The sequence below is a fragment of the Amblyomma mixtum genome, chromosome 3, assembly GCF_055824585.1.
Source record: "Amblyomma mixtum isolate Tamu chromosome 3, ASM5582458v1, whole genome shotgun sequence".
Lineage (NCBI taxonomy): Eukaryota > Metazoa > Arthropoda > Arachnida > Ixodida > Ixodidae > Amblyomma > Amblyomma mixtum.
The window spans coordinates 144,455,922-144,475,069 of NC_143014.1; the positions used below are offsets into that span (position 1 = coordinate 144,455,922).

Genomic DNA, 19,148 nt, shown 5'->3' on the forward strand with positions numbered 1-19,148 from the left:
TGAAGTGCACCTGCCATAGCATATATAGATCCACACTTTGACAGCAAACTCTGACTACGGATCCCGCAACATCATGTTGCTGCTGAAGCAGAGAGCGCTGGTGCCGGCATTGCCTGCTGTTCACAGCATCTAGCTAGCCATCTCCTGAACCCCATGGCTTATCAGGCACAAAAAGCATTGTACATCTTCCCTGAAAGCAGTCAAACAAAAGAAGAGACATACTCCATCCAGCAGTGAAGCTGTGTCACAGGACGAACACAATTAAGGCAAACTTTAAAGAGACTACAATGCACAGCCTAAACTGTTTACACGATGTCAACTCTGAGGAGGTACAAAACAAAATAATCTGCTTCTGTGTCAAAACCGTTTACATGTAAACTCTGAAGCGGCACAAAAAAAATGATCTTCTCAAGACAGGCTTCAGAAAACATGGCCACTCTAAACAGTTACCATTCATACAGTGAAATTATTATTTTTTTTTGGGGGGGGGGGGGGGGGGGTTTGTACTTGTACAAAAGCCAAAAGCCTTTTTGTACTTTGTACTTGTACTTTTTTTGGGGGGATTTTTGTAAGCTAAGTCTATGCAGCAGAAAAGTGCGACTGTCCTGTACTATCAATGTTACACTGCCACAAACACTGCCATAGCTGCTGCAACTGCTTGACATCTAGCAATTATGGAAAGAATATTTCAGCTAGAGAGAAGAGCACAAAAAAAAATGCAATCATTAATTGAAAACAGGCTTTTTGTGAAAGCCTGAAGGCAAATGAACTAACACATGATCTGCTGCCAAAAAAAAAACTATGGTGGTGCATGAACAGAATGAAGAATTCACTGGGAAGATCTGTGCACATAGTATCATATATATTCTGTTGTAATACAGTGGCACAAAGGCCTTAGCAAACATGGCCCGAGCATGAATATCTCAGTGCTAACTAAAAGTTAAATCTTACTATCATTGCAACAAAAATGGAGCCAATCTGACGTTTGCAGAGGTCACACTGCCACTTGCACGCTCCCAGAAAACTTGAATAAATAATGCTTTGATTGCTTTTATCTTATATTCCCATATAACAATGATGTTGACATGTGGACAAACATCTCACTTCCTTTTATCCATAGCCACATGGTACATGACGTATATTTTCACACCATACACTACCTCATAACAGAAAAGTGAGTTAAATTAATCGGTGATGTCTTTAGGCTGAAAATTGCACAAAGTCAGATTACACACAGCCACAGTGAGTCGATTAAACTCTCTACTACAAGCCCAACAACATGCATGATTACAGTGTTTGATGGCTCACTAGATGACATACTCAGATGACCCAGTTTCTGAGGTCACCAAGATGCCAGCCAACAAAAAGTCACAAACCCAGAATCCCTTCAAGTTGAGCAGCCAAGAACTTTCACTTGAGGGGCAGCTGCAGCTGGCTCAAAGTCAGGGAGGCATGCTCGGGAAGAACTACATCTGCACAGCCACCGCATGTTTTGAGTTATTCTTCTTCCACTAGGCGCGAATGTACTCAGCTGGTGGGCCGCAAATGCATGCAGAAATGATTTTAGAGGACAGCACATCACCCTGATTATGACTAACTAACAGAGAACCGCATAGAGACAGTTAAAGATAATATTAAAGAAAGGGACTCACTTGCAGGCAAAAGTAGGCATTCCCCTTCTATTTGTTCAGCAGACCTAAAAAATTCCGCTCACTTCCACTGCACAGCTTGCTTGTGCTGCTACCACTCCTTAGGCTTCTTTGCACAAAGCCTGCAATGCAACAGAGAATCTGAGCTTGAACACGAGTGTCCTTTCACATGCTAACACTGTGCCCTGAGCAATATATCTTTTCTGATCTATAACACACAACGGAACCAGAAAAGAGAATCAGAAGGCTGAAACACCAAACATAGGCTCTTACACTGAAAACATCTTGGCAAGCATCGTTTTAATGCTTAACCCTTTGCAGGACAGCAAGACTCATGTTGTATCGCTTGCCTCACATGCCAATTAGCAAACTCACAACACTGCACCTAGCGTATTAAAAATTTAAGCATATGCCAAAGAAACTTGACGTCTTCAATGAGGCATGACTGGGAAGCATGTCAGTGAAGCATGTGTTTCACATTTGAACCACCTTTCTTTGCCTTGTCCTCATCCTAGTAAAAACCCGCACTAATTCAATTTGAAAAGCAAATGCTTTAGTTGCATAGCATTTGTGCAACAGAATGTCCAGCATAGGAAAATAAGTGTCAAATTAGAATTTTTGACTTCACGCTTTTCATGCACAGGTTCAGCACGAAAGAAAATTTTCGTTCAGGTTCCAACTGCTTCTAGTCGGTTCAAACCAATTCAGGACCGTGGAGAATTTATGAACACCATAATCATCATCATCATCAGCCTGACTACACCCACTGCAGGGCAAAGGCCTCTCCCATGTCTCTCCAAACATAGTGGTGTGTTTTATGCAACTTTCTTGATGGTTTGTTTTCTTTTCAGGTGACATTAGTATGCAAACTAAAGGAGACAGCAATATATTGCAACTAGGCCCACTCGAATTTACTGCCCATGAAAAAAAAGCTAAGGACAAATTTTGCACAAATTTTTAGCTAGCCATCTATACGCCTTTGCATATTTCAAATTTGCACAGAAATTTTTTTCGTTCATTTCTCAGTTAATTTGCATCCCACAGTATACTCTCATGTGGCTTTTGAATCATAATGGTGAGGATAAGACTTGTATCGCACAATTAATAATGTGAGATGGGAATCAGATACTGAGACAAACAAAATAATGTGCTATGCTCTTAACGGAGACATTTCACCAAATAGTCAACAAAAGATACTCCTTTTTTCTCTGCACAAAGGAAATTTCCAGTCACTAAATAAAACCCAAGGGGCTTCCCTCAGTCTTATCAGCATGTAATAATAAGATCTAATCAGTAAAATTGCCAAATCTAGGTATAATAATGATTTGCTATACCAACAAATTTTACTTTAAATTCAGGGTATTCGGCAAATTTTCGGAAACCGAGAAGTAAATGCTGCATTTTATGCGAAAAGTATAAAAGAGAAAGTGATGGGATGTGAACGTGCAGACATAATGTATTCTGCAGAGGCCTTCTAGCATGAATAGTACCTTTCACATACAGCCGAGCCTTTTTATTCGCATTGTTCACTCAACTTTCACTTCAGATGTGAAGTATAGTTAAATGTAAAAAAAAAAACAAAGAAAGAAATTTGGCAATTGCTTAAGATGTTCTTTCCCACGAGAATAAAACAGCTTAGACATTCCAGATACTCACAAACAGGTCTTTATGCTGAACGCATTGGAATGGGAAAACTTTCCACCGTGTAGATGCAATGCCACATGCCTTTGAGCATACTGAAAGCATGGAAGATTGCTAACATCATATTCACCCATGAGGAAGAGGATGTTCAAGACATTCAAATTTACAGGTGGCTTACCTTACTGGTCATTGCTGACAAAGCATTAAGTAATTGATAACACAATAGCACCAGTTTAAGGGCCATCAAGAAAAAAAGCAGCTAGGTTTCTGGAAAGCTTATGGCTAAAGGTACGTCGGACAGACCGAGCTGGCTCATTTTTTTCCCGGGCACGTCGGGCGGAGCCAATCAGTGTTTTCAAAGTTTGGTTTTCGATTCTTGCTTGTCTGGATTTTGTCCTCGCTGCACTTGTTTGGATTATCGCCTACAAGTATAATATACCTTTGATTCAACAATCTGTCCATATTGGGACGAGTAGTGTTCGGTGTGCATACTTCGAGTGCGCCAGCGATGAACTTTCATGTGAAAAACAAAGTTGTGAGCAAGGCGCTTGCCTCATCTTTCCTGAAAAATGTCCAAATTCCCTAGAAGTAAATGGTACATGCTTCTGGGCTTGCGGTTGCTCCAACCCTCATGCAATCTGGTGGAGGAAGTCTATTTCGGCACATTCTCAGGCCTTGTTTTTGCCAGAGTACAATCACAGGCATCAAATTACTCGAAGCATACTGTTGCTTTTGCCATGGCTGTGAGCCAGAATCTAAAAGTTTAAAAGATGAACATTTTATTTGCCAGTAAGTAAGAGCTAGCATGACATTTGTTATGTCACATTAGAGACAGGTGCTGTGTGCAGGATATGGATGTTCTATCCCCAGCAAGTACTATCAGCGTCAATTGAAACGCGAACAAGCCAATTGAAACGCGAACAGCACAAATCGCAGATATTATACTAGGGAGGCAAAATACATGAGCAGTTGATTTTCCCATCGAAGCCGAAAAGACCGCTCTTCTGAAATGTTAATAGCCCACGCCTGTATTTCACCTCCAGCCTCTAATATGCCTAATTTTTTGTGCTCGCGTTTCAGATGTTTTGTTCGCATTTCATTTGACGCTGATAGTACACCACGGCTCATCACAGGCCGGCGCTGAATTACCTCCAGCAAAAATGCTAGTGACAGATTGATTAAACTACGAGCAGATCAAGGTGACAGGTTACAAGACTGTTTACTATGCCAGAGTGCGAAGGCACCGACTGAGTACACAGGTCTGCTGCCGCCATCACTTGAATGCAACATGATAGCAGTGCTCCCAGCACACAACCGGGAATCAAGAAACCCATCTGTGCCATTTGACAGAATACTGCGAGTATTTCGCTACATCTGTAAGTGTCGCCTGAGGAGAGGACGAGCTAGATATACGCCGCAACAACTAAGCGACAGGCGTGTTGGAAGAGGGTCTCTCTTTGCAGCTCCTCGAAAGTCTCTATTGTGGCCATGCAAAACTTTCATACACTTGACGGAAACGGCGCACATCATATACTTTGCAAGCGACTTAAGCATAGACCTGCTCTGATTTCTGCCATACCTTTAAAGGAAATGAGCTGGTTACATTGTATGAATCTTCAGAAGCTTCGTTCCGGGAAATGTACCCAGAATTAAACCATATTCACGCCACCAATAAGATCACAGAGAAAGGTGCTCAATATATCCTGCCCCTGTACACAGCTTTCATAGATTACAAGAAAATATTTGATTTGGTGGAAACAAGCAGCCATATCGGCACTGCACAGCCATTGTGTGGGAGAGGATATGAAGGTGATGGTATGTAAGTGGCCGTGGTTCTTCAGAGTAAAAGTTACTGAATGCCAATTATTGAGGGTGTCAGGCAAAGTGACACAATTTCCACTGCCATTCTTCACTGCCACTGCCATTCCTCAAGTGTTTATAACAGGTCTGAACACGGATATCTTGGAAAATTTTCGAGATTGAGAGTAATGTATACCCTTATGGTATCCGCCAATTTGCTCATGCAGAAAATCTTGCTGCAGTCACGTACACCTCTTCTTCAATCATCAACGCTGTTTTATTACATATACAAATATATGCATCATATCCCAACAAACGCAAATCATCATATTTTCGCACAGTCAGAAATTGCACATACGGCGAGTGTTCTCGCCTCAAGCCTGCTGCCGTTAAAGTGCTGCAGGTGCATGCTATATACAAATCGAGTCCGTATTCCCCACGGCAACTCCTGCTTCGTGCGGGAAATCCGAAGAAGGCCCGGATGCAGTCTTCTTCCAGCAGGGGCTCCCACTTATCGCACCGTTCGAATGCGCAACGATCTCTAAAGCGCCGCGAACTCTAGAACGTTCCGCTCACGTCCGACCTGCTGAACACGTCGTCGAGCTGGCGAAAAGCCAAGATCGAGGTAGTATGTACACTACCACCAGGGGCTGCCATCTGCCGCACGGCTCGAACGCGCCAGGGTCGCTGAAGTAGGGTACGCACACGTTGCACGCCGCGTCCCGCAGGGCGAGACGGAACTCGGCGAAATTTCGGCGAACTCCGACCTGCTGAACACGTCGTCGAGGTGATATAGGGTGTCTTCCAGGCATGGCTCTGAGGAAGCTAGCTGTTTAGGGCGACATCCTTTCCACCGGCCGTGAAGGTTGCGTGGCATTGATGGAGGAGCCTTTCGCTGATACGACTTCGAGAACGACACATCTAAGCGTTCGACACGAGATACAGTCTGAATGTCAATCGCTTCTGGGCCCTCAGCAAATGGCGGAGAACCGCGAGCGAGTGAGCGAGGGGCTGCCATCTCTGCACGGCTCGAATGCGCCAGGGTCGCTGAAGTGCGGTAGGGCGAGACGGAACTCGCCGAAGTTCCGGCGAACTCCGACCTGCTGAACACGTCGTCGAGGTGGTATAGGGTTGAGGAAGCTAGCTGTTTAGGGCGACTTCCTTTCCACCGGCCGTGGAGGTTGAGTGTCATTGATGGAGAAGCCTTGCTCTGATACGACTTCGACAACAAGCACATCTAAGCGTTCGATACGATCGAGACACCGCCTGAATGTCGATCGTTTCTGGGCCCTCGACAAATGGCGGAAAAGCCCGAGAGCGAATGAGCGAGCGTTCTTCCCACGTGATTCTTCCCACAAGCGTCAGCGCGTTTTTTTTTTTTTTTTTGAGGAAAGGAAATGGCGCCGTACATGGAGGAAGGAAAGAACTGGCGCCGTATCTGCCACATCTCGGCGGACACCTGAACCGCGCCGTAATGGAAGGGATAAGGGAGGGATTGCGAGAAATAAAGAGGTGGCGTAGCGAGAACTCCGGAATAGTTTCGACCACGTGGGGATCATCTTTAATGTGCACTGACACCAACCAGCATATGGGTGCCTTAATGCTCTCCGCCTCCATCAAAATACGTGTGTCGGTTCTATTTGTCCATTGCACGTGATTTGTCGATTGAGCTGATTGCACGTGCAAGGAAGTTTCGGTTCATTGGAGAGCAATCTTTTTGCATAGTTCTGCGGCAGTTTTGAACTTGCTGTATGGAGACTTAAAGGCACACAGCGTTAAAAAAAATTGATATAGGTCTGTAAGTATCAGTAAAATACCGCGTTCAGTTGACAAAGACGCTACGTATACTTCCACTGAAAACACAGCTTTAAATATAAAAAGCTAGAAAAACTGTCCAGTAAGAGTGCCGTACAAATGATAGCAGCAGCTGTGCCCTGACTGACGGCTGTTGGAAGATATCTGCTTTTAAGAGGTGGTTAATTTCCAGTGCAGGGCTTGAGCTTGAGAGATGATCTGTGGTTGTCAAGGATGCTGTAATAAAATACGTCAGTAGTAATGCCATAATTAGGTTGTCACTTGACAAAATTTCCGGTTTCTCCGTTTCAAATTCCCTCATTGTTCGAGACAGCTAGTTCCGTGTCTTGCGATGTCGTCAAAACATTCCCATTTTATAGATATTAGCCTACCCTTAATTTGTATCGGGATGGTGATATGTTTCACCTACCCATTTCTTCCTAGCATGCTGATTAACTGCCAATTTTCATCTCGTTTCTAAACTACTCTATTTACCTTCTGCATCAGTCCTCTTGTCGTCTCTTATTTGCTTCTTGAAAATTGACCATGTCCTTGTCTATTCTGAAACTCTAGGGTTTCACAGATACCTGCAACGGCATAGTGCACTGAGCTTTGCAGGGTATCGTACTGGATAAGAATATGTTCTATCATTTCTCTGCCTTGCATGCAGCAACAGCAAATGTCATCTGTTGTGTCAAATTGTTGACGGTAACACTTCGTCCTCAAGCACCCAGCCCTGGCCTCGAAAAATAAGCCACTCCCTTTGGGAATTTTCAAAAGGTTTTCCCTTTTAATCTCAGATTTAGCCACCAAACACAGCTCCAACATCGATCGGCTTGTCCGGCATTTTCTTTTGCAAGTTAGTATTAATGTGAAAGCAATACTAGTCCCCCTAGAAAAAAAGCCGGTAGCATCTGTGTGCATATCTGCAAACAGTACATAAAGTTCCAGTAATGGCAAGAAAAATAGAGTGACGTCATCAAAGGCTGTGTGACACATAGCAAGCTGAGCATTGATTCAGATAATCCTCTACATGTTGTTAGTCGTTGTGTGTCGTGTATGTTCTCCCTCTGTCTTCGTCTCTTGAGTGCACCGCTGTTTTTCAACGATCATGAACCAACTATCTCGTCAAAAAGTGCTGCCCGAATATATTCACAACTGGCCGACCTCCGTGCGTTGCCAGTTTTACCGTCATTGGCTCCTAAATTGTAACGCAACCATTTGTCGTACAGTGTTCCATGCGGTGTCATACCATCTCACGTACATAGTATTCTAATTTTTTGTCATCTGTGCTTGTTCCACTTCCCTCAATAATGCCCGCAGGGCCATGAGGGTATTTGAAATAAATAATTAAAATAAACATGTACTAGTCAAGTTGGAGTCTAGCTTGAAATAGAGATTCGAACCGATGACATATACACCTTCAATTATGTATGACTCCAAAGACTTTCATATCAAAATTGTGATGCAACCATTCTTTGTACATCGTTCCGGGTGGCGTCATATGCACGCGGGCGTGTGTGTGGGTGCCCCAAACAACCATGCATCAACGTCTTGTGTCCACGGCATGCAAAGACAGCCAACCTCATAGCCGTGCAGCAAGTGGGTCCGAATGTTTGCAGACTGGTGCACAAGCAATGCGCAAATGCAAACTCGTAGAAAACAACTTTATTTATTTATTTATTTCCAAATACTGTTAGCCCTTGAGGGGCTGTTACAGGGTGGGAATGGTATTGTCAGTCAGTACAACACAGTTCTAGCTCTTTTACAAGTTTCAAGTGAACAAGTTTTGTTGAAAATACGTGTCGGTCAAGGTTATTCCATTCTATAACTGTTTTAGGCAGAAACGAAAACTTAACTTTAATACATGTACACCCAATACGAGTAAACAATGTCGGGTCATCTCTACCCATGTTCACAGAACTTTCTGTCATGCTGAGCTTGGTAGTCGAGGTCCGGCGTCTGTGTACATTCTAGTGCTGCCACGTCACTTCGCATGGTCTGCACGGCGCGTCCCACGCGTCACTGCCGATCGCTAGACGAATTGTCAACCCTGCGCAGCTTAGGCCCATCTGATCTGATGAAAATGTGTTAGCTGCATGCCTAGCTCCAAAGCTGAAAAAATTGTAGAATTCACATTTTCTGCGGCGTTGGTCGCGAGAAGGAACAGGTAAGAGTATGTCTTTTCTAACAGAGAGCAACCAAATGTTCATACCCGTGCTGGCGACAAAGAATGAGCAATAATATTGCAGTGACGAAAGAGAAATCAACAGCATTTTAATATGTGTGGTGCCACGCTACGCCAAAGGCCAAGCATAGGAGGAATGATCTTAGTCAAATTAAGGAAATCCAAGAGGTAGAAATTAATGCACTGCAGAACTTTCCATTACGGCGCTTTACATAGCCGAGCACCAACCAGCGTTGGGATGTTAAACCTCCCATAACCACCATTACCTACTCTCTTGGTAATATTTCATAGGCATTGCTCTTTCACTAGTGAGTTCCATTACAAGAAGCTAGTGTGAGTGCCTCATCTGTAGAATCATGTAGAATCACTCAGAAAAACTAGATTTAGCTTCATCCATGAACGCCGAGTGCCGAGCGTATGATTAGAGGTCAGTTTAACAAGGCAACATAATTATGACGCTGCGGGTGCATAAAGTGAACTTTGATGTCTAAAAGTGAGAAAAAATAATTTGAATGTCAGCCCAGTGAGCACTCCTTGCAACTTCAGCACTTTATTTTTAGTGATTCCAATCGATACACTGTCTCGCAATTTGCAAGTAAAGGTGAAAACAGCATGCTGCAAGGATACACAGGACAGGAGTCACATGATGGACAACCATCAAGAAGATATTTCAGCAAACAATGAGATGGGAGTCTAGCGGCCGTAAAGCACTGTATTCCTCGCATATTAGCTCGTGTGCAGCTTGATACATGTGCGTACTATACCAGTACATCATGCCTAATACCACATAACAGACCACTGGAAAACAACAAAATCAATGATATAAAGTTTAGATCACTAAAAGTCTTCATCGCAATGTTTTATATTAAAAATAACACATTTATTTAAAGCCAGATGCAACATCGAAAGTATAGCTTCAACGTGTTGGAGTTGTAATAAAAAAAAAAACTCTTTATTCCCCTCCTTTCTTCCAGTGGGGTTGTGCACCGCATGTTGAGCAGTGTCTTATCCGAAAACAACGCCGCAAGCTGAGGGCATGATATATGGAACTTAGGTGAGGTGCCTTTGAAAGCTTTCAAGGTACGAAATTGTTGCTGAAAGAGCTAAATCTGGTGGAGTATAAAGGTGCAAGGCTTTTACAGTGGGCCGTTAGAATGCATAGTTTGAATTGCTCCTTGAAGATAAGAAAGAAAAAGCTAAGCTGTCTTTCCAAGGCTGGCGAATATTGTGAGTAGCACTGCCAAATGCGTCCTTTACATCTAATCCCACTATCGTTTGGAGCAGCGTTGTCACTCAGGTGTGGTACAGGGAGAAACGCGAACAGAGCGGAGCCTAGGTGCTCCACTTTTCGCCTTTATTTTCATCATGCTTTTACCTCGATGATAGCAGAAAGGCGCTAGAGTCATCTGTTATGCATTCTAGGATGACTTTATCTTACCACCCAACTAAAAGCACGATCAAAATAAATTCTGACAGCAGAGCGTATAGGCGCCGCATTGTTCATGTTTCTTTCCATCTCGATAGTACACCTAGACACATCTTGAGTGGCTGAGAGCTGATGGCCATTTTCAAGGTGCCACTTCAGGCGTGCATGTGAAGGTAATCCTTCTGTCAAAAACCGGCTTTTGGTATAGCTACTGATAATGAGGCCAAGCCAGCTTTAGAAACTCTGCTCTAATTGATTAGACCTAGGTTATCACAGAAGGAACATTTACTGTTAAATAAATTCTGGGGACCAAATGAAAGCAAACTTTTGCATCTCAATATTTTACAAAGATCATCTTTTTCTCATTGCAAAAACTAGCGAATTCTTTTTCACCTTCAGTTCGCAAGGAAAGCAAATAACTACAAGCTGTCAAATCAGACCGACCCCCACCTTTCTGCCAAGATGAAACAAGAAAACACAACGCTTTTCTTTTGTGATAGTAAATTCAATAATAATAACTTCTAAATAAGCTAAAAATAGAATTATATGCATACTGACTTGTTGTATGCTGAAAAAGCAGGTAATCAGATAATGCACCCAAAATTTCAATAGCTCTTATAAATTAGCTCTGTGGTGCTAATTGTGGTGGGGCCCCAGAAAAGGCCGAATAATCAAACATCTCCAAACAGGTTAGGGGTTGGGATTTTTTCTCGGCGAATGTATTTGACATTCCTTCTCCTACAGTTGCAACTCAAACTGCATCTGGTGCTGCAGCAGGTACTGGTTTGACTCATAATGACTCTGACTTGATTGAAAAACATGTTGATGATGTTCTTGGTTATTTCAGATTGCTGCATTAAGACATGCTTGATCTAGATGCTGTCTAGCAAAATAATACCTTGCTTACCTGCTTTCTACACGGTTCAGATACTTAGTCATATTACCAAGCACACACAAAAGAATCGAGTAATTATGCCCTTTCGTTGTTTCAAGCATCATAGTATTCATCATCATCATCATCCTGACAACGCCCACTGCAGGGCAACGTAACAAAAAATGAGTGCGGTTAACACCACCAGATGCGCTTGGGCATGCCATTTCTCATGTGCACCTTCAATGGCTTGCCTCTGCAAAACTCATTTCACTGCACATAAAAGCACCTGTTGGTTCCACAAGCTAAGCAAGAGGGTGCAGTTCATTTGCTTTCTTTTTCAGAGAAACCATCTGCTTTTAGAGTATAATGAAGGTGAGACCAACCAAGGCACGTGGTAGATGGCAAGTGGCACTGCAAATGATGACGGCACGAAAGTTAGGAAGGAGCAAATAAGAACCAACACTCCAAAATTTCAGAATATCCTAGAAGCTATTTCAATGAAAACTGTTTACAGGCTCACAGTAATAGTTGTAATGCAATAATGATCGTGTACTTAATGTACAAATTTTCATCATTTACTGCAGCTATGTTCCACAATAATTGGTGAGAAAGAAAGACCTTTTGCAAAGAAAATAGCCCCAGTAGTCTTCAAATGCTGCATCAGTAGAAATCTATCCACTGCTTGTGCCTATGCTGACTCCTACTGTGCGCAATTATCTGTGTGCAATAAAACATATTTCAGTGTGCTGCTTTTAGCCGAGGAAAAAATTCAGTGACTGCTGGAAAAAAAAAAGTCCCTGAATTGAACTCCAAAAAAATTGAAATCGAAAACAAGTATGATGCGTGAGGTTTGTAGCCTCAAAGCTGATTGTGGGCTATGAGGAATGTTCTAGTGATGGGTTACAGATTAATCTTGCTCGCCAGGGATCCCCTAGCATGGACTGATATTGCACAGAACATGTGCATTTTTATAGTTTGTCTGCATCTGAATATAAGCACACAGCTGGAATTTGATTCCACTATAGCGTGACCTCAGCAGCTGAATGCCAGATCCACTGCACCTCTGCAGTGAGTGATTACCACACATATTAAAAGGGTGTAATGGGTCATCCCATGTCAAGTGATCCAGTGTTTCCTCAATCATCAAGATTTTGTTGAAAAAAAGATCTTTTGCTCCCCACTCTTAAACATTATCCTTAACAGCTTAATATTTCTATGAAAATTATTTTCACGCCTTGACAGCACTTCTTTTTGCCGATTTAAACAATAATGATTGTAATGAACAATAAGCACTTCTTTTATCAAATGGAAAGAATAGTGGTTAGAGTGAAGAATACTTTTTTCTTGAAGTGGTATATATAGTTGAAGCTTATAATGGTGCTTAAAGAAGGACAGAGGATTCTGTAGACTGTTGGAAAACATTTCGTTTGGAATTTCCTCATGGCCCAGGAAATGCTATAGGATTGTGAAATCATTAAAAAGGCAAAAGTACAAAGACAGACACAAAAGCACACTCTGTGTCTGTCTTTTTGTTGTCGTCTTTAGAGCACCTTCCGATCCTATAATGCATAACAAGCTAGTCCAAATGCTGCCGCTTCAGGAAATATGGCGCACAAAAAACAAGAAAACTTCTGGAATTTAATTTTCTTTTCTTTTTTTGTAAAGAACTCAAGCAGAAATGAATATGTTTCATATATAGCATTATAGTCGACCGTAAAAGAGACAACAAAAAGACCTTGCTTATGGGTGATAATAACTGACATGGTCTTGAGGAATATACTTGTGAAACACAAACTTTAGCGAAAACATCCAATTAGAAGAGCAGGAAGCTCGATCCCCTTAGTGGCCCAAGCAACCATTATACAATAAATACTATTAAAGCTTTGCCACTGCTCGACAAATTAAGAAAGTTTCAAAAGTATATTATTTTTTTAATGCTAGATAACATTTTTAGAAATTTTGTGGCAACACTGCTACACCAGGGCACACAGGAAGCAGAAGGCACTGCAGAGATTGCAGACTAGAGTCGACAGAGACGCTCATCGTATGCATCCTATTTGAAGCTTGAAACTAGACGATAAACAAATCATAGCCTTTGTTGCATCTATATTTCGTTAAGAGTATGTGGTTTTGCATCATGTTTCCTATAAATGAATGGTAAGGCAACTTCACTAATGTTCTTGGAAAGCCAGGGTGGATATGCATTCCTTGTAAATGCTTGCACTGCACATGCCATGTCCTATAGGTAAATAAAGATGTGCAAAATGTAAGTTTATAATAATCTGCTCTGGAACTGAAGCTAATTGTCATCTACTCATTGCAGAGGAAGATTTATCTCGGGAGGATCTCTTTAAAAGTGACGTGCTGAATGCATAGGGTACTATGCTTTAGGCTGGGCCTAACCGCAAACATCCTAGAATGCATACAGGGGATGTACAGCTTTTGGCAAAACTAAAGAGCTAAAGGGGTTTGGTTATAAGCCCAGAGTGTGGCTTTTGTAGCATTCGTGGATGTCCTAACCTGTAGAGTGGTAAGGATGACAGTTTCTATCACTTTAAAGAGATCTGGAACTCTTGCAATGCACAATAAGCCGCACAACATGGCCAAGAAGAAAACCCTGTGGGCTCTTTGCTTTTGCCAAAAGCTGTAGGAGTAATACTACCTTTCCGTTAGCCCTTTTCACGTGGCACAGTTCTAGTGTGCACTCAGACTGAAACATTAGTTGTGCCTTTCATTTCCTGTCCTCAAAGCCTTCTCCTCCTTTCTAGTGAGCTCACCAAGCAGCGTTACGTTTTTTTTATTTATGCACAATATTTTGTTACAGCCATTTTTGTGATAACACAGTTCAAGTATGCAAAACCTAATTCTCGATATTTTTAATTATCGCTATGTTATCCAGTCAATGCACGAAATAAAAATGCTTTCATACACTACGGTAGCAATAATATTTCAATGTGCCCAGCCAAAATCGCACATACAGAAGGCAGTTTTTTCAGATATATCATGTTGAAGTGCACCTGCCATAGCATATATAGATCCACACTTTGACAGCAAACTCTGACTACGGATCCCGCAACATCATGTTGCTGCTGAAGCAGAGAGCGCTGATGCCGGCATTGCCTGCTGTTCACAGCATCTAGCTAGCCATCTCCTGAACCCCATGGCTTATCAGGCACAAAAAGCATTGTACATCTTCCCTGAAAGCAGTCAAACAAAAGAAGAGACATACTCCATCCAGCAGTGAAGCTGTGTCACAGGACGAACACAATTAAGGCAAACTTTAGAGACTACAATGCACAGCCTAAACTGTTTACACGATGTCAACTCTGAGGAGGTACAAAACAAAATAATCTGCTTCTGTGTCAAAACCGTTTACATGTAAACTCTGAAGCGGCACAAAAAAAATGATCTTCTCAAGACAGGCTTCAGAAAACATGGCCACTCTAAACAGTTACCATTCATACAGTGAAATTATTATTTTTTTTTGGGGGGGGGGGGGTTTGTACTTGTACAAAAGCCAAAAGCCTTTTTGTACTTTGTACTTGTACTATTTTGGGGGGATTTTTGTAAGCTAAGTCTATGCGGCAGAAAAGTGCGACTGTCCTGTACTATCAATGTTACACTGCCACAAACACTGCCATAGCTGCTGCAACTGCTTGACATCTAGCAATTATGGAAAGAATATTTCAGCTAGAGAGAAGAGCACAAAAAAAAATGCAATCATTAATTGAAAACAGGCTTTTTGTGAAAGCCTGAAGGCAAATGAATTAACACATGATCTGCTGCCAAAAAAAAAACTATGGTGGTGCATGAACAGAATGAAGAATTCACTGGGAAGATCTGTGCACATAGTATCATATATATTCTGTTGTAATACAGTGGCACAAAGGCCTTAGCAAACACGGCCCGAGCATGAATATCTCAGTGCTAACTAAAAGTTAAATCTTACTATCATTGCAACAAAAATGGAGCCAATCTGACGTTTGCAGAGGTCACACTGCCACTTGCACGCTCCCAGAAAACTTGAATAAATAATGCTTTGATTGCTTTTATCTTATATTCCCATATAACAATGATGTTGACATGTGGACAAACATCTCACTTCCTTTTATCCATAGCCACATGGTACATGACGTATATTTTCACACCATACACTACCTCATAGCAGAAAAGTGAGTTAAATTAATCGGTGATGTCTTTAGGCTGAAAATTGCACAAAGTCAGATTACACACAGCCACAGTGAGTCGATTAAACTCTCTACTACAAGCCCAACAACATGCATGATTACAGTGTTTGATGGCTCACTAGATGACATACTCAGATGACCCAGTTTCTGAGGTCACCAAGATGCCAGCCAACAAAAAGTCACAAACCCAGAATCCCTTCAAGTTGAGCAGCCAAGAACTTTCACTTGAGGGGCAGTTGCAGCTGGTTCAAAGTCAGGGAGGCATGCTCGGGAAGAACTACATCTGCACAGCCACCACATGTTTTGAGTTATTCTTCTTCCACTAGGCGCGAATGTACTCAGCTGGTGGGCCGCAAATGCATGCAGAAATGATTTTAGAGGACAGCACATCACCCTGATTATGACTAACTAACAGAGAACCGCATAGAGACAGTTAAAGATAATATTAAAGAAAGGGACTCACTTGCAAGCAAAAGTAGGCATTCCCCTTCTATTTGTTCAGCAGACCTAAAAAATTCCGCTCACTTCCACTGCACAGCTTGCTTGTGCTGCTACCACTCCTTAGGCTTCTTTGCACAAAGCCTGCAATGCAACAGAGAATCTGAGCTTGAACACGAGTGTCCTTTCACATGCTAACACTGTGCCCTGAGCAATATATCTTTTCTGATCTATAACACACAACGGAACCAGAAAAGAGAATCAGAAGGCTGAAACACCAAACATAGGCTCTTACACTGAAAACATCTTGGCAAGCATCGTTTTAATGCTTAACCCTTTGCAGGACAGCAAGACTCATGTTGTATCGCTTGCCTCACATGCCAATTAGCAAACTCACAACACTGCACCTAGCGTATTAAAAATTTAAGCATATGCCAAAGAAACTTGACGTCTTCAATGAGGCATGACTGGGAAGCATGTCAGTGAAGCATGTGTTTCACATTTGAACCACCTTTCTTTGCCTTGTCCTCATCCTAGTAAAAACCCGCACTAATTCAATTTGAAAAGCAAATGCTTTAGTTGCATAGCATTTGTGTAACAGAATGTCCAGCATAGGAAAACAAGTGTCAAATTAGAATTTTTGACTTCACGCTTTTCATGCACAGGTTCAGCACGAAAGAAAATTTTCGTTCAGGTTCCAACTGCTTCTAGTCGGTTCAAACCAATTCAGGACCGTGGAGAATTTATGAACATCATAATCATCATCATCATCAGCCTGACTACACCCACTGCAGGGCAAAGGCCTCTCCCATGTCTCTCCAAACATAGTGGTGTGTTTTATGCAACTTTCTTGATGGTTTGTTTTCTTTTCAGGTGACATTAGTATGCAAACTAAAGGAGACAGCAATATATTGCAACTAGGCCCACTCGAATTTACTGCCCATGAAAAAAAAGCTAAGGACAAATTTTGCACAAATTTTTAGCTAGCCATCTATACGCCTTTGCATATTTCAAATTTGCACAGAAATTTTTTTCGTTCATTTCTCAGTTAATTTGCATCCCACAGTATACTCTCATGTGGCTTTTGAATCATAATGGTGAGGATAAGACTTGTATCGCACAATTAATAATGTGAGATGGGAATCAGATACTGAGACAAACAAAATAATGTGCTATGCTCTTAACGGAGACATTTCACCAAATAGTCAACAAAAGATACTCCTTTTTTCTCTGCACAAAGGAAATTTCCAGTCACTAAATAAAACCCAAGGGGCTTCCCTCAGTCTTATCAGCATGTAATAATAAGATCTAATCAGTAAAATTGCCAAATCTAGGTATAATAATGATTTGCTATACCAACAAATTTTACTTTAAATTCAGGGTATTCGGCAAATTTTCGGAAACCGAGAAGTAAATGCTGCATTTTATGCGAAAAGTATAAAAGAGAAAGTGATGGGATGTGAACGTGCAGACATAATGTATTCTGCAGAGGCCTTCTAGCATGAATAGTACCTTTCACATACAGCCGAGCCTTTTTATTCGCATTGTTCACTCAACTTTCACTTCAGATGTGAAGTATAGTTAAATGTAAAAAAAAAACAAAGAAAGAAATTTGGCAATTGCTTAAGATGTTCTTTCCCACGAGAATAAAACAGCTTGGACATTCCAGATACTCACAAACAGGTCTTTATGCTGAACGCATTGGAATGGGAAAACTTTCCACCGTGTAGATGCAATGCCACATGCCTTTGAGCATACTGAAAGCATGGAAGATTGCTAACATCATATTCACCCATGAGGAAGAGGATGTTCAAGACATTCAAATTTACAGGTGGCTTACCTTACTGGTCATTGCTGACAAAGCATTAAGTAATTGATAACACAATAGCACCAGTTTAAGGGCCATCAAGAAAAAAAGCAGCTAGGTTTCTGGAAAGCTTATGGCTAAAGGTACGTCGGACAGACCGAGCTGGCTCATTTTTTTCCCGGGCACGTCGGGCGGAGCCAATCAGTGTTTTCAAAGTTTGGTTTTCGATTCTTGCTTGTCTGGATTTTGTCCTCGCTGCACTTGTTTGGATTATCGCCTACAAGTATAATATACCTTTGATTCAACAATCTGTCCATATTGGGACGAGTAGTGTTCGGTGTGCATACTTCGAGTGCGCCAGCGATGAACTTTCATGTGAAAAACAAAGTTGTGAGCAAGGCGCTTGCCTCATCTTTCCTGAAAAATGTCCAAATTCCCTAGAAGTAAATGGTACATGCTTCTGGGCTTGCGGTTGCTCCAACCCTCATGCAATCTGGTGGAGGAAGTCTATTTCGGCACATTCTCAGGCCTTGTTTTTGCCAGAGTACAATCACAGGCATCAAATTACTCGAAGCATACTGTTGCTTTTGCCATGGCTGTGAGCCAGAATCTAAAAGTTTAAAAGATGAACATTTTATTTGCCAGTAAGTAAGAGCTAGCATGACATTTGTTATGTCACATTAGAGACAGGTGCTGTGTGCAGGATATGGATGTTCTATCCCCAGCAAGTACTATCAGCGTCAATTGAAACGCGAACAAGCCAATTGAAACGCGAACAGCACAAATCGCAGATATTATACTAGGGAGGCAAAATACATGAGCAGTTGATTTTCCCATCGAAGCCGAAAAGACCGCTCTTCTGAAATGTTAATAGCCCACGCCTGTATTTCACCTCCAGCCTCTAATATGCCTAATTTTTTGTGCTCGCGTTTCAGGTGTTTTGTTCGCATTTCATTTGACGCTGATAGTACACCACGGCTCATCACAGGCCGGCGCTGAATTACCTCCAGCAAAAATGCTAGTGACAGATTGATTAAACTACGAGCAGATCAAGGTGACAGGTTACAAGACTGTTTACTATGCCAGAGTGCGAAGGCACCGACTGAGTACACAGGTCTGCTGCCGCCATCACTTGAATGCAACATGATAGCAGTGCTCCCAGCACACAACCGGGAATCAAGAAACCCATCTGTGCCATTTGACAGAATACTGCGAGTATTTCGCTACATCTGTAAGTGTCGCCTGAGGAGAGGACGAGCTAGATATACGCCGCAACAACTAAGCGACAGGCGTGTTGGAAGAGGGTCTCTCTTTGCAGCTCCTCGAAAGTCTCTATTGTGGCCA

The 19,148-nt window shown here is 42.0% G+C and overlaps 2 long non-coding RNA genes across 3 annotated transcripts; both read right to left on the reverse strand.

Annotated features, from left to right (window-relative positions):
* Nucleotides 1-563: 563 nt before the first annotated feature.
* LOC149352250 (uncharacterized) lies at nt 564-6,448 on the reverse strand. 2 transcript variants are annotated; one of them, XR_016290715.1, is made up of 3 exons: nt 3,306-6,448; nt 1,653-1,771; nt 564-1,472 (listed from the first exon to the last, which is right to left on the reverse strand). It is a non-coding gene; the product is annotated as an uncharacterized LOC149352250 (long non-coding RNA). The 2 variants fall into 2 exon arrangements; XR_016290714.1 differs by lacking the exon at nt 3,306-6,448 and having other exon boundaries at nt 1,653-3,239.
* A 2,088-nt stretch (nt 6,449-8,536) lies between these two features.
* Nucleotides 8,537-17,668, reverse strand: LOC149352251 (uncharacterized). The gene is made up of 2 exons (XR_016290716.1): nt 16,023-17,668; nt 8,537-15,842 (listed from the first exon to the last, which is right to left on the reverse strand). It is a non-coding gene; the product is annotated as an uncharacterized LOC149352251 (long non-coding RNA).
* Nucleotides 17,669-19,148: the final 1,480 nt, after the last annotated feature.